Source organism: Diabrotica undecimpunctata, unplaced genomic scaffold (genome assembly GCF_040954645.1).
Source record: "Diabrotica undecimpunctata isolate CICGRU unplaced genomic scaffold, icDiaUnde3 ctg00001788.1, whole genome shotgun sequence".
Classification (NCBI taxonomy): domain Eukaryota; kingdom Metazoa; phylum Arthropoda; class Insecta; order Coleoptera; family Chrysomelidae; genus Diabrotica; species Diabrotica undecimpunctata.
In genome coordinates, this window is record NW_027312749.1 from 10,291 (window position 1) to 26,255 (window position 15,965).

Genomic DNA, 15,965 nt, shown 5'->3' on the forward strand with positions numbered 1-15,965 from the left:
GCGGTAAATTCATTGGTGATTTTAGTCTAGAGAAGAGAAATGAAAGGGGAGAAAGATTAAAACGGTTTGTAGAGGAAGAAGAATTTGCAATACTAAATACGTTCTTTAATTCTAAAATTTCTATTTTCTATTTCTAAAAATCATACATGAGAGGATATATAGATTATGCGAAAAAAAATCAGCCGTACACAGTTTGGTTTTCGGAACGCCAGTGCTAGAACAAACACTAAAAAGAACACAACGATTCAAATATCTTGGATGTTGGATCATCCAAAATGCAGATCCGTCCTTAGAAATCAGCTGTCTACTGAACAGGCAACAAGCACGTTTCAAAAATTCAAGTCCGTATAAACCATATATTCTAACTTACGAAATAAATACATGCATATTACATGTATCGTGTTTTTGTTCCAACAACTCTATCTCTTCACCCTGTGTTTCGGTTCTTATTTGTCTGTGAATATTTTTTGTTCTTTGATTTTCTTCTTTCTTCCATGATTTGTAAATGGGTAAAAAAAATACTTTCGTGCATCATCCACATACCTCACCCCCCCCTCCCCAAGGGGAAAATTCTAGGTGCGCCACTGCATCCAAGTTTTCCTCTTCTCTTTATTTTCTATTGGATGTTCTTCTCTGATCTTGTTAAACGTTTCACATATATTCTGGAGTGATTCTTCTGGATTATCTGTTTGCTTCATGTTACTTAGCGTCTCTGAAAAAATCCGTGCGACTGTCTCTTTTCTTTCCTTAAACAGGCCATTCACGTTCCGATTTTTAGTCCGACTACTGGTCCAACTTCCGCAGTTGGATCTGAAATCGGACCGTGATTGGGGTGGTTGGATTAGTTGGACAACTAGTGGTACGAGTCGGAACATCTAAGATGTTCTTCTCTGATCTTGTTAAACTCACATATATTCTGGAGTTATTCTTCTGGATTATCTGTTTGCTTCATGTTACTTAGCGTCTCTGAAATAAATCCATGCGACTGTCTCTTTTCTTTCCTTAAACAGGCCATTCACGTTCCGATTTTTAGTCCGACTAGTGGTCCAACTGCCGCAGTTGGATCTGAAATCGGACCGTGATTGGGTGTGGTTGGATTAGTTGGACTAATGGTGTACGAGTCGGAACATCTAGAGGGACGACTTGAAGATCCGACTTCCGACTGGCGACGAAGTGTGAGCGTGAATGGTGAAGTTGGAAGTCGGATCACAGGTAGGATCGAAAATTTCCTCAGTCAGTTGACCTTCGGCACCTGTTACGTATGAGATTTCTATGAAATTTTTAATTTCTTTACGCCAGAAAGCGTAAAGTTGCTACAAGGCGTTGTTCAGTACTGACACATTCACGCATGACGGCATCTTTTTTGGACTTTTTCCAGCAACAGAAGCGAAAAAGTGAAGTTGTCCATTGTGAGGTAGTTTTCGTAATTATCCTCATCAATGACATTGAGCAATTTCGTGTCACAATAGTTCACACGATAAACAAATAATTTCTTCATCCAACATTTTTTTCTTCTTTTTTTTCAAATGATAATGATAACAAGCACAATGCTGCCATTTTCCTCCTCCTAATTATATTTTGCGTAGTGTTTCTCGATACATCTTGGGGTTAAGCGATGTACACCATCGTGAAAACAAACTAGAACTAAAGTTGGACCGCTAGTTGGATAGCAAGTCGGATCCTGAGTGGAGACGAATATCCAACTAGTAGTCCTACTAAGTGGGACCGCAAGTCGGAACGTGAATGCTCAGCTCTATCTTTTAGTCTTCTAATATCACATTTTCTGTTTTTATTTTTTTTTTGTAACCTTTTTAATCTAAACCTAAATTTACAATAATAACAGGAACATAATCTAACGATATGTCAGCACTGGGGTAACTTTTAACTGATAGGCATCCATTACGGAATTATGTACCATGTACATTACCATTATGTAATCAATTGGATTCCTTATTATGTTTCCTGGTTGATCTTGCGGAGAGATCCAAGTATCTATGGTTGATTTTTGTCCTCTAATGCTCTCGAAGGTATATTTATGTTGTTTATGGGGATACAAAGTATTATTAATTCACAGCTCATTATGTGCCAGTATTGGATGAGTTATTATTGAGCTTTTATGAAACCAACAAGAAAACATTCCCAAAAGGAAAGTCTAGATCCTCCATTACGACAATTTCCGGCTTTCAAGGACTGTTTGGCCCAAAACCAGATTACAGTCATGTAGCACCCGCTCTATTCGCCAGATTTAGCAGCCTGTTACTTCCAGCTACCTGCTTGAAAGAAACTCACTGAGTCGTTCGAGGATGTTAAACAAAAATCGGCCGAATACTCAACAGCCTGTTCGCATAACGCTGTTTAATGATGTGAAATGAGAGTATATTGAAGAACAAAAATGAATAAATATAAAAAATTGCGAAATAATGCTGATATACCGGCAGTCTCGAAACTTAATTGCCAAACCTCGTGTGTATATATACACGCATAAATACACAGAAACACACTAATTCATGGACAAATACACTTATAGACACTCGTACTTATAAAAATAGGAGTGTAAAGTCCTAAAACACGCTCACGTACAAAGTCGCGCTTAAGTTCATTTTCACAATTAACTTCACGCATTGTCAATTAAGTCTGTCGTATTTTATGCTCACTTACCTTATAGTTATGTGGAATAACAGGACTAATCTGCCTACATATAAGTTTAATACCACCATATTCAGAGAGGTCATACTCTGTCCATGATCTGGGGTATAAGCCAGTATATTTAATTTATATTCGGGAATTATACTAACACAAGAAGATAAACTCCTTTTCCTGAAAAATATTCGTTTAGGAGATATGTTTTGGAAACTTTTAGTAGTAAGAATGCTTTCTTTTAAAAAGAAAAACAAAAACACCATATTAATAATTCTAAATCTTCTCTTTTTGATAACAATTTTTTAAAACAGCGAAATTTTTTTATTTTCCTAATAATAAAGGGAGGAAAAATAAATAAAAAGTAAAATAACTGAATACAGACTAAGTTACCAACATCTACGAGACAAAATAGAAAAGGGTAGAAAACATTGCAATGATGCAAGTAGACCCGCTGAGCTCTCTAATTTAAAACAAGCCCTCATCCAAAACGGTAACCGCGAAAATCACTTCAATAGGAGCATCCACAGACATCAATATCCCACTCAATCTCAGCCCAAAGACTCAGACCCTTATCATATGAAAGCTTTTCTTTCTTGCATCAAAGGTGTCACTGACAAAATCTACAAAATTCTTAAAGCAAGAGGAATAAAAACAATATTTACCCCCCAACAAAACTTTCATCGATCTTATATAGACTAAACAAATCGTAGAATCCAAGATAGGATTTATGAACATTCCATTTCTGCTCGCAATTCCGATTCAATTTCAGCTCTAGGTCAACACCATCTTCATACAGGTCACAAAATTGCTTTTGAAAACTCCAGAACCACAGTCCTCATCCGCTTCTATAAACCAAGAATTATCCGACAAGCCATTTAAATTGAAAAAAGGTCAAATTGTCTCGATAAAAGAGATCCGGTTGTAACGAGTCCGTTACTTTAATAATCCGTAAACATTTTTAAATACAATTTTAAAATCCCAATCCTCTTAATGCTTTTCTGAATTTTGAATTTCTAAGTTGGCTTAAACAGCGACACCTACGATGATGTAGGGTAACATGATCATCCGGCTAGCAATTAGAGCTCATTCTGGTTTTAACCTTTTGGTAGACAACATCGTTTAACAAAAAAAAAGGGGTAGGCGACAGAAGAAGGCTAAATTTGTTTTAAAGAATATTAATTTCGTTGGGAAGGAAGAATATATACAGTTTTAGTTGTTTCGTAGTGTATACCCGTTGATTTATAAGCCACTTCTAGTCGGTAAGTTGATTCAATTATAAATAACAGTGTAAAAACCATCAGCCATTTTAACTTCTATAATATCGTCATTTTTCCCTTCGTTAGGGATATATGTATCTGCCATTTATCACATTATTTCATTAAGAAACATTCTGGATTTAGATATAGTAATGTTATAAAATCATATCAATTTTCTATTTTACTTCCCGGCCTTAAAAACATAAAATTAGGTATCCATTTTTAAAACTATCTATTATCTATTAAGTCTATCTGTAAAAATATTCTGCCTCATATCGTTCTTTTACATTCAAAAATATTTCCGTAGCAAGTTTTCGTTAAAAATTATCTATTTGATCAATTTATTTTACCTCAAATATTGTCAGACCATGCGAAGGTCACATTATCTACAAAATCATTACAGCTTTTTCTTTGATACAAGCTTCCCAGCAACTTTTTGTAATATTTTTCAAGTTATTTCATTTGTTAATAAACCTTGTATTTTTCCCTTCTTTTTATTAAGCGTAAGGAGGAACTGTAACACAATTGTTCTTTTTAGCCTACCCCAAGAAGTTAAATCCAGGATCGAGGATTATTTTTTTTTTCTCATTTATTTTTGCGGATTTTTTTTACAAGGAGAAAAAGAATTTGCGTTTTTGAATTTGCCCATTTGCCCGTCTGTTCCATCAGAGGTCCAGAGCTCTCTCAGACTACTCTCGGACCACTTCAGGATACCAGCCCGAAAGACCTCCCTTATTTAGAGAGTGGAACATTGTTCATTTTTTTTATATTTTTTTTATTCATTAATTGTTAATAATTTTATTTATAATATTTTGTTTCCAATCTTAAATCATACTGTTTCATTTAATAATAAAGACCCGTCATTTTTTCTAAATAATTATAATATATATAAGCAGTAAAATTGTCACGTCCAGGTCGAGGTTTTAAATCCTCCCATTTAACTCAGTTTGTGCGATTTTATGTGTACACATCTAATCAGAGAGTTATTTATTAAGATTTTATTATTATTATATTTTCAAACCTTTGGACATTTATCCCTTCAAGATATTGTCCTCATTACTTTATTACAACCTTCGATTGAAAGCCAAAGTACAGAGTTGCATCTGTGAGGCAAGTAATTACCTTTTTAGGTCAATCATTACAATTTTTTCTATATCTTATTATTGGTAAATTTAGATCATCAAGGATCAGTTGCGTACAACTAGGGCATTTATTTTTTTGTAGATAATTAACTAAGTTGACTGTACATAATTGGTGGTGGGTATTTTAGGGTTAATTTAGATTGTATATATTGGATAGGGATTAAATTTTTGGTGAAAACTAAATATTTCAATTCATACCTGTATCCTTTTTTTTTTTGTATTTCAGCAAATAGCTTTACAAGATACCTTGGAAAGTTTATGTTAATACTTTCCTGGCGCCCACTCACATTTTGGAGCAACTTCTATAATCATTTTTATTTACCTCAGTTATATACCTATAGATTGTTTATTACCTTGTCATTCATTTTTTTATTCTACGGTCTCTGTAGGGCATGCAAATTTGCCGAATCCTCTTTTGAGTGTTAAGTAGTCACTCTCCGGCACATTCAGCTAGCCAGCTTTAATTTATTTGTTTTGTTACATCCTTCCTCATTTGTATTTGTTACACGGTTACCTTCGACATGGAGACCTCTCCAGTATTATTCTTAGCTTTAGGTTTAACATATATATATATATATATATATATATATATATATATATATATATATATATATATATATATATATATATATATATTTGCCCGACACCAATTTGGAAAACTGCTTTTGTTATACCCAAATGTTCATGTATAATTGTGTGAAAATATTTGATAACTTTACACTGTCAGCTATCTCTTGCAACTTCACTTTGCGGTTATCCATACCCCAAATATCTCATTTCCGGGGCGCTCAGCATCATTGGTGCCAGTACGACCGCATTTGAATTCAGCAAACCATCGTTTAATGGTTGTATTGCAATCGATGGAGCAGAGTCCCGGTAACACTTTTTGAGAAATTGCTCAGTTTGGACGGTATTTTTCCCATCAAATAACAGTGATAAATCAACATACGATATTGTTTTATAAAAATCATCAAAAGTAGGATCACTTCAAGCACTGTAATTTGGTAAATAATTATCCGAATGACATGAAATGCCATGTGGATAATTCATTAGTTTTCATCTCATTGTTCGGTTAGGTTAGATTATTAACCGACGTAAATTTTCTGTAAAAAGGGCCACATAACGTATTTAGGTGATAAGCCGTTTATTAAAATGCAGCTGCATTTACCCTAATAGGAAGGAAGCAGAAATTTAAGAATTTAAATTATCAGAATTTTTTAGAAGTTTATTTTAGGAGGATTACTAGGGAACAGAAGTTATAAGTAAGAAAATGAAAGGAAATTAGGGATGTAATTAAATAAATTAACAAGATATAGAAATAATATAAGACCTTATCGAACATCAAAACACATAAAAAAGAACAAATGAAAAAGATTAGTTGTACGAGAAAAAAATGGTCATATAACGTATTTAGATGATAGGGAGTTGATTAAACGGCAGCATCATATTACAGTAATTTAGAAGCAGAAATTGAATAATCTAAACCAGTCAGAATTTTTTAACAATTTATAATAGACATATTTTTACCCATATGTAGAGAGCCAACTCTCAAATAGTGTAAAACCCTTTTCATCTTTAATGACTACAAGAAAGTCATCGGCGTCAACTGTGTTCCATTCGTAAATTCCTGGTTTCAGCTGAAATCTACAAAACTGTCCTTTGTAACCCCGTCCTATGGTGCCACAACCAATACCACCAATTGGAACTCCTGAAAATTTAAATCCACATATAATAATAATAATATATCCAATTCGTAAATATTGTTATAATACTCATTTTAATTAATACCAGTGACAAAGGGTACTGGTCCAGTCCTGAGACAGGAAGAATTTCTCAATCTTTTGGCAACTAATACGAAGAATAGCTGAGTTGCTATTTCCTGGAAGAAGTAGGCAAGTAAGACCTAAGATTACTTGGTACAAGAATCTTATGCAACACAAATATGTAAAGGGTATTAGTATTGATACAATCCAGATGTAAATTCTGTGAAATAGAAGAGAAATAGTATAGTAAAAATTAAGAATTGTTGCCGGTATTTAACGTGATTTGACCACGTCTGTAAAACATGTGCTTTAATCACTATACAACCATTTCATTCTCGGTTTTCGTTAACATTTTATATCCAACATGGTCCATGTTCGGATGCTCTCATAATCTATTACATTAAATCCTCTTGTGACTGAACAGTTCCCTTTCAACATTTCATTTTCAATCGAATTTCGAACTTATAGATAGACAAAATGAATATTTCTCTGTATGTCGCATTATGAAACAGTTGATACAAACTTACCATAAATTTGTTCCGGTTTTCGTGGGAAAATGTAATCCATAACAACCTTATGGCCTTTCCACTTTGATTTTATATAGAACAATATATACCTAAAATAAAAATGTCAATTTTAACAAGTACCATTAAATGCAGATACAAAGAACATAAATAGGAGCACCTAATAATTAGCGTTACTATTTGTTTCGTGTTTATTCAAATTTAATATTAAACAGACTAGAAGAAATAACTGAATGAATGTACGTTCATACAAGATTTGTTTATGAATATAAGAACATATATTTACAGCTCGCCCTTAAGAAGCAGGTTTTAAAGAACCGACACTCATACACTTCATATTGTTATGTGACTGTAATTGCAGTCCTGTAATATCTCGAACATTCGACCTGGCGTTTTATTCGCGATATTTTCTTGAAATTTCGTTTTAAAAGCGTTGACTTGGCATTCATGACTTCGCTGGTGATATCTAGAACATCTGTTCGTGTATAAAAATAGCTGCTTCGTCACTTTGATGAGACAACATGCGATTAGTGAAATGTTTATCTTGTAAAGTGATGTACGGTATTTATTTAATTGAGACGTTTGTTATTTGTCTAGGGAGTTACTGTTTTTGTTTGTATTTGAGTGTTTTAAATAAAATTAGTTAAACTACGTATTTCACCTTAATTCCTGACCCCCCAGAAAAAACGTAACAATATTTATCGTTACAAGGTACAGAAGATTGAAAACCAAAAACGACGAGAAATTTTTTATGACCAACTTCAGGATATTATTGAGAACCTCTATTCAGAAGATCTAGTAATTAAGTTAGTGAGATTTTAACGTCCGAAATTAGACAAGGTTCTGTTCCAGAACCAAACAAAATGCTCAATGAAGATTACTTGAACGATCATGAAGATCTTATGCAAAACATTCGTTAAAAAGTCTAAGAATTAACAATGTATTCTAGAACCATAAAACTCAATATTGTCACATACAATAAACCTGGATGAGTAAAAAGGGTCCAGAAGTTGAGCGATGTGTTATTTAACGTAAAAAAATAAACCCTGCCTGGATTTTCTATCTTTCAATTAAATTAAACAATAAACCTGGTTTGAATGATAAAGAAATCGAACTAAATAGAAAGGACGAAACCTTAACTTTTTAATTTGAGAGACAAGGAAAACTCGTAGGATCCTATAACGTATTTCAGACATGCGATGCAGTGTTCGAAGGATACGGCCATGCAAACTAAATGACAATTTTCTTGACAACGTTGCCGCTCTTCACGGCAGCAATCGTACGAACAACATACAATCAGAGATCTCAACAGTCCAGTCATAAAACTAGATTTTTAGTATTATATGAAGAAATGGAAGTTTAGTAATTACATGGATAGTATTAGGAATAGAAAACATATTTAATAACGTTTCCCATACTGATCTGATATCTATTTCAACATCAAGCGAGGTCAAGCACTGAAGTTGTTTTTACAAGAGTGTTCGTCAAAGGATGAAGAAGATATTCAAGACTTGGAACCCATCTCTAAGAATGAAAATATTGATGTGGGAAATGTTGTGTTGGTGAAATTTATAGTTTTCAAAGGATAAGGAATACGTGATTAAATTTTCACGTTGTAAACGTAACACAAACAGTTTTTTGTTTCCTACAGTAGACATTTCAGTAGTAAAAAAAAGACATTGCAGCTATTTTGCCTTTCTCTTCTATACAGGGGACTGCAATAACTGCTCTACTTAGGGGACTGCAAGAACTGCAAGTGTTTGTCAGTTTAATGTAATTTTTCTGGCTTAAAATCTTAAGACAAGGTGCTATGTATAAGTACTAAAAATATACACCTTTAAGATGGTTTTTTTGTTTTTCTTTTACTATTAAAATGGATAGCCGAATCTTCCCCTCTATGTAGTTAAACTACCTCTCTGGTAGTGCAGTTTCAGTTATTTCAAAATATTTTATTTTGGTCAAAAGAACATGAAACTAAAAATCATAAACTTATTCTTTAAATGCAGCTTTTTTAACCTCTTAAATCAAGTACCCCAAGAAACTACAGTTTTATTTAAAATACCAGTTTTTGATTAATCCTTTATTTATGTTTGGTTTCTAAAGGTTAATATGTCGAATGTTGACCACTTTCCCGTAGGAATATGGCATTGGCGCCGATTGTGATGGCACAAATGATGAATTTTGCATAACCGAAGCTGGGTGACAGCTCTGCCCATCTTCTGGAACAAGAGGTAGACTTCGGACATTTTCACATTACTGCTCACAAAAGGTGAAAAAAAGTGGCTTTCAGTGTTCAACTGACAGTGTAATCAGAAGGTTTTACATCTGCATGCCTCTATATTCGACTTTATTTGAAAAGAAATGCCTCAAAGGTATACACAGTGAGGAGTAACAGATAGCAAGTAATGTTATCTATGAGCATATTACAATTATAACTTACCTTAATATAAGGGGTAATATATTCCAAATAACTCTTAGACTAGGTCTATAGTCCTGATTCCTCTTCTCTGGATAAACATAATCTAAACTTAACTTAAGTCCATATTTTGGAGGCAATGTATGATTTATCTTTATACATTTTATCTAGTTTGTTATTGCCAAATCATTTACAAAGTACCTTAAATATAAAAACACAAAATATGAAATATATTAAGATATCAATAACAATGAATATCATAACTTAATATTATATTATGCAGGAGATACTTTTATAAAATTCAATATATGAATATGAATTATAAGAATATTCATTAACTAAATCATTATGAGTGTTCAACACCTGTAGACAAATTATTAGTGAAAGCATTGGTGGTTCACATAAGACATAAGTGTTATTACAGTTTACAAAAAAACTGACAATTACTGTAGTAATAATGCAGGGACTTAAACAAGAAAATAGAAAGTATCATTATAAATATAGGGACCATGGGAAGGAAACCCATCTGGAACAACCACCAGAAAATATTATTTGCAACAAGGTAAAAGGAGAATTGACAGGGCTAAAGAATATTAAGTTTTTTTATCAAACAGCTACTTCTTTACTCCTAGCCACTACACAGTATGGATTTGGTAGAGGTCATAGTACTATAGATGCATTGACCCATATGGTCACCGATGCAATATCAAATATGCTTATCTGACAGCAAATAATGTTATGCCTATTTAAGAATGGGTATTAAATAATTTAGGTTAATTTGTTGTTAACCAGAAAAAATTATATTCAGATCCCACAAAATGTACTCCCACTGACCAAGAACAGTATAAATGGTTTGCCACAGGGATCAATATTGAGTCCACTTCTATTTATAATATTTACACAGCAGAACTGCATATTTTGATGGATGAAACTATAAAAGTTATTCAGTATATATTCAAAAGACAGTGGTTATGTGTCTTACTAGGCACAGACTTAAAACCCCTGATTCCTATACCCATAGTGAAAAAATATACATATAATGGCAATATGTGGAATAAAATTTGGTATGAAAAGCCCGCATGACAGACAGTGATGGAAACAGGGGTAGTGAGCCCTCAAAGCTAGATGATAGCAATGATTATTAATAAAATTTGTCTAAGGGTAAAGAATGACAATATAAAGAATAGTGACAACAATTAACTTAGCATTGTAGCTCTTAACTTAAATTGTGCAATATTACAATAACAAGCACTTCATGAATACATGGTTTTATACTTACAAAGCAGCCAAAGACTAAATAATATGAGTCTAAAATACATTTCTACAACCATGTGAAGTCCATGTCATATAAAATACTGTATTGGTCAAGTATTAGACAAGGGGCTTAGACGAACAAATTTGGAAGGACAACTACACTGGTTAACCACAACAGTATCACAATATGCTGACCCAGAATAAAGGGTAAAAAAGGGAACAAACTTAAAGCCTAATTTGGGTAAATTCTATTAAATACAGGGTAGGTCAATACATGTTTCTCAATTGTTATGGATGTAATAGACTGCAACAATAGAAAGCTAGTTATAATTAAAAATATAATCGGTATGATAATAAATTTTGGAAATACGGAACATTCAATCCATAAATTGTATGCTGTACCTACATTAGAATATGTAAAATTAACTTAGAGAAGATCACTACAGGAGCAATACAACAATTGTGTAGCATCAATACTGTAAAACCCTTCGAGCTACAATCAATGTAACAGCAGAGCTATGGCAGCCTTGAAAAAATGCATACAAGAAACACATTCAAACAATTAAGATGGAGGAGAAAAGATAAAAGATAAACAAATACAATACCAGAATATTATAGAACATAATTGTATTTTAAACTAAATACATATCTAAATGTAGTTAGAATTAAATTATGGTAAAATAGCTACTTACAAAAAGAAAAACTAATACATATTCGTAATATAAAATTATTTCTATATTATTCACTAACACAATACCTACTTTTCCTCTCGAATCTTACATCCATATGCAGTCTATAAATTATCTTTTGTTCTATTTCAAATATTTACATTAATACAGATGAAATATTGATTGTACTATAAATATTAACCAGAGTTTGTGTACATTGACATTAACTCACATAAATTTGTAAATATCCAACTCACAGATTCCTTTTTATATAGCACTGGAAACTGGAGAAAACGTGGCCAAAATTTAATTTCATCCACAACAGTATACTTTTGCCAGTTTTATAACCTAAAATATCTATACGATAATCAAACTGTAATCTATAATTTTTAATCAGCTGGAAACCTTTTGTTTTGTTTAAAAAAAAAAAAATAATCGACCAATCAACGTGTTCAATAAACAGAAGGGACATTTACCCGCCAACATTAAAAACTTTAAAGAAATTTACTTTATAATTGTGTTACGTGGTCTCTGTGGATTGTTAGCGTTGGAAACTTAATAATCCAGTAATCAGAGACGAAAATGGCTCTGAACCTCTAAAAATCATACGAAGAAGCTGAATTTTGCTGAGGAGGTTAATCTTGGAATCCCAAAAAAATGCAAAAAAGTTTACCACTTTTAACACTTTTACCCCCCGGCATTTCCCTAAAACGCCACGAAAGAAAACGGGGAGGAAACGAAAAAAAAAAAACGATTTTACCAAGAATCTGTATGCCGTAGAAAACAATATTTCTACTAAAAAAATGTAGCTGAGATAATTTTGAACAAAAATGTTTAAGTACCACTTTTTTGTGTAGAATGAACCGTTTTCCTCAGAAACAACGCTTGAAGCAAACAGCGATTGTGAATGTCACGCGCGCGCGAAATCAATTTTAAATAAAATTTGTAGCAACTCAAGGCTAAAAATTCGATATGTTTTGATAAGAATGTCTTATTGACAAAAATGAAAATGTGTTTTAAAGGTAAAGAGAGCTGATTTCGTAGACATTTTTTTTTATTTTGTTGCAAATAAGTCAGTTTTTATAGAGACGTTAAATAAATAAACGTTACGCGATAATTGCCATTTTTTATGATTCTCATGAGGCCAATAAAATGTAAAACTTTCTTTGACCGGTTGTAAGCGGAATTTCCATTTTTTCGAGCCTAATCTTCAAAACCTATAACATGAAATTTTGAATTTTGGCTTATGAGGTACTTATAGGTACTTATGAGGTATATGAAAAGTAGAGAGGACCATATATGGCGGAGTTAATGAACAGGTCTGTGGAGAAGGCAATATAATTTCAAACTCTATATAAACATCACCAAACTTTTTGGTGAAGCAGATATCGTGTAAACCATCAAAATAAACCGCCTAAGATGGGTGGGTCACGTTAAGCAGATGTATGAAAGTGATTCTGCTAAAATGACCATGATTAATAGGCCGGTCGGAAGAAGAAGAAGAAGGGGGGGTGACCTAAACTCAGATATCTGGTCGACGTACAGGACGGTTTAAGGGAGATTGGAGTACCTGAGGAAATGGAGGAAGACAGACATTCGACAGGGAAGGATGGAAGAATGTTTTAACACCCTGCCAGATACATAAGTCGTCTACAGACATTTCCGAGTTCCAACATCGAAAAGAGTACCCATGTTCGCTCTAAAGATCTGGCCTACTGGCAAGGATCAATCCTAACGTAAACCGATAATCTCAATGGAATAGCAAACTATGATTGCCTACTAAAGTCATATTGCATATTGTTTTGAGCCTTTCGACTCTCGGAACTCCAAGAGATATCAATGCCATCTTTGACTAGAAAAAATACGACCTTGAGACGTTCAGGCATAATACCACGGATGGTAACTTCGCACCATTACCCGCTCGAGTAAGTGCGTCAATCATATGTTCGAATCTGCAATTCCTCTTATACTGAGTAGGATTACTATCACAACGACGAGTCATCAGTAGGGTAAAACTAACCTGTCTCATGACGGTTTTAAACCCAGCTCACGTTCCCTGTCTATGGGTGAACAATCTAATGCTTGGCGCAATGATGGGAAGGATCGAAGAATCAAAAAGCCACGTCGCTATCAACGCTTGGAAAGAGGCAAAGGTCCACGTCCACAGATGGATGTTCTTGGCTGATTAGATAGAATTTGTATAGAACGAGTTACACACAAAAATTATTAGGCGATTGATAGCAATGGAAGCCTTAAAACTTAAATGAATTGAAGGACTTGACAAAGTCACCAACCTTCAGAACTATAGATTAATCAGCCTACTTAAGCACATCCATAAAATCTATACTCGAATATTAACATCAATATTAGAAGTCAAACTGTATTCCTATCAATCAAGAGAGCAAGCACTTTCCGTTCATCATGTGGGACAAAAGTTTGTCTGCAATGCAAACGTATTAACAGAGAAAATAGCCGATTGTAACAGTCTACTGGTGCTAATTATTTAAAATTTTAATAAGTCTTTTGATACGGTGAAAATGTGTAATATGTTAATACCTTTTAAAGAATACAGAATTTATTCCTTGTACAGCAATATTATCGACAACATGCACAAACATAGTAAAATTGTATAGCATCACGGTAAATAATGATATCAAACAAGGGGATCCCATGTAACCAAAGCTATTTACCACTATTTTCGAGAACTCTTTTAAAATAGCTGGGAAGATAAAGACATGAAAATAGGAAAGGCGCCTGGTTTTAACAGAATACAAAATACAATTTACTGCAATACGGCCAAAGGACAAGAAAATAGTTGGCTGCTTTCTATTCATGCATCTTAAACATCTGGAAACCTACCAAAAGCTTTGAAGGGAACCAAAATAGTTGCTGTATTAAAATTCAGTAAACCTCAGAATAAAACTCAGAACTATCGTCCAAAACCACTGTTCAGCTGCCGCTATAAACTGCTGGAACAACTTATAGGCGCATAAATTCTTAAAAATATTCGTTTTATAAAAGTTTACTGGATCTCACGTTTCACCTGTTCTTGTTTCTGCGAATCCTAAAATATATCATTTACGTCTTCAAAGGCATTTAATTACATTGTGAAAATCTAAATGAATACTTCGTTAATGTGAGTAAAAATATAACATCAATTATTTTGGTTACAACAAGTTCCCATTTCCTATCTCCCCAATTTAAAAAAAGGTATCGAATTCATTCTTTATAAGACTAGTTGTTAAATCTGAACTGATCGAAACAATAAATAGTATCAATAGCAAATCCTCCTGTAAGACTGATGTGACTATCCATAAAAATTTTCTTAAATCTCCCAAAAAATGTGTTGGAAGTCCTGGTCTCACTAAAGTGGCTAACGACAGCTATTCGACAGCCTCTTCATAAGGGTCGTGAAAAATTGAATGCCTGCAACTATAGACCTATCGCATTATTACCGGTACTATCCAAAATTATTGAGAGACTTATAAAAGCCCCACATATGTCCTTTCTCATTGAAAACAACATTTTTATCACAAAATCACTTCGTCTTTTTATTTAATAAATGTACCAGTGATGATGCTGTATTTTCTGTACTACATGAGGTTTACCAAGCACTAAACAATAATTTTTACACCGCCACTGTTTTTTATTACTATGCCAAAGATTTTGTTTGTGTAAATCACGGCAATTTGATAAAAAACTAAATTTCTACGGAATTCGAGGTATTTCTTTGAATTGGTTCCAATCTTACTTGGGAAATAGGAAACAACTAATTAGAGCAAAGGATACTTGAAAAACATTGTATGTGGAGGAACACAAGGTTCAGTATTGGGTCCTTTATTTTTCCTTATCTTTATAAATGACATCACTAAATTAAACATTGATGGAAATTTGTTTCTTTTTGCTGATGATACCAGTATCAGGTGGAGAAAACTCTAATATTGCAACTCTTCATGCAACTACAACTTCTGATCTGCTTAAAATAAAAACCTGGACCGACTCTAATTTACTCTTTTAATGTGGATAAGACAGTAGCATTATCCTATAAAGGAGCTCCTTAACCCTTCTATTGTTGATTCTGTAAAATTTCTTGGTATTTTATAGACAACCTTAAATGACCCCTTCATATCGATTTATTAAGTAAGAAACTAGCCTCAGCCTGCTATGCAATATGATCTGTTTTGAAGGAAATCAATTTAGGATCTTACAAAATAACATATTTTTCTTTGTTCGAGCCTCATCTTCGATATGCCCTTCCTTTGATCTTCCAATCTGATGTTATTTTTACTCTGAGATAGCGCG

General features: G+C 33.3%; 1 long non-coding RNA gene across 2 annotated transcripts; it reads right to left on the bottom strand.

Moving 5' to 3' along the window:
* Nucleotides 1–2,657: 2,657 nt before the first annotated feature.
* On the bottom strand, nucleotides 2,658–11,924 carry LOC140431722 (uncharacterized). 2 transcript variants are annotated; one of them, XR_011949714.1, is made up of 5 exons: nucleotides 11,753–11,924; nucleotides 9,766–9,942; nucleotides 7,329–7,417; nucleotides 6,566–6,746; nucleotides 2,658–2,817 (listed from the first exon to the last, which is right to left on the bottom strand). It is a non-coding gene; the product is annotated as an uncharacterized lncRNA (long non-coding RNA). The 2 variants fall into 2 exon arrangements; XR_011949713.1 differs by having other exon boundaries at nucleotides 11,757–11,923.
* Nucleotides 11,925–15,965: the final 4,041 nt, after the last annotated feature.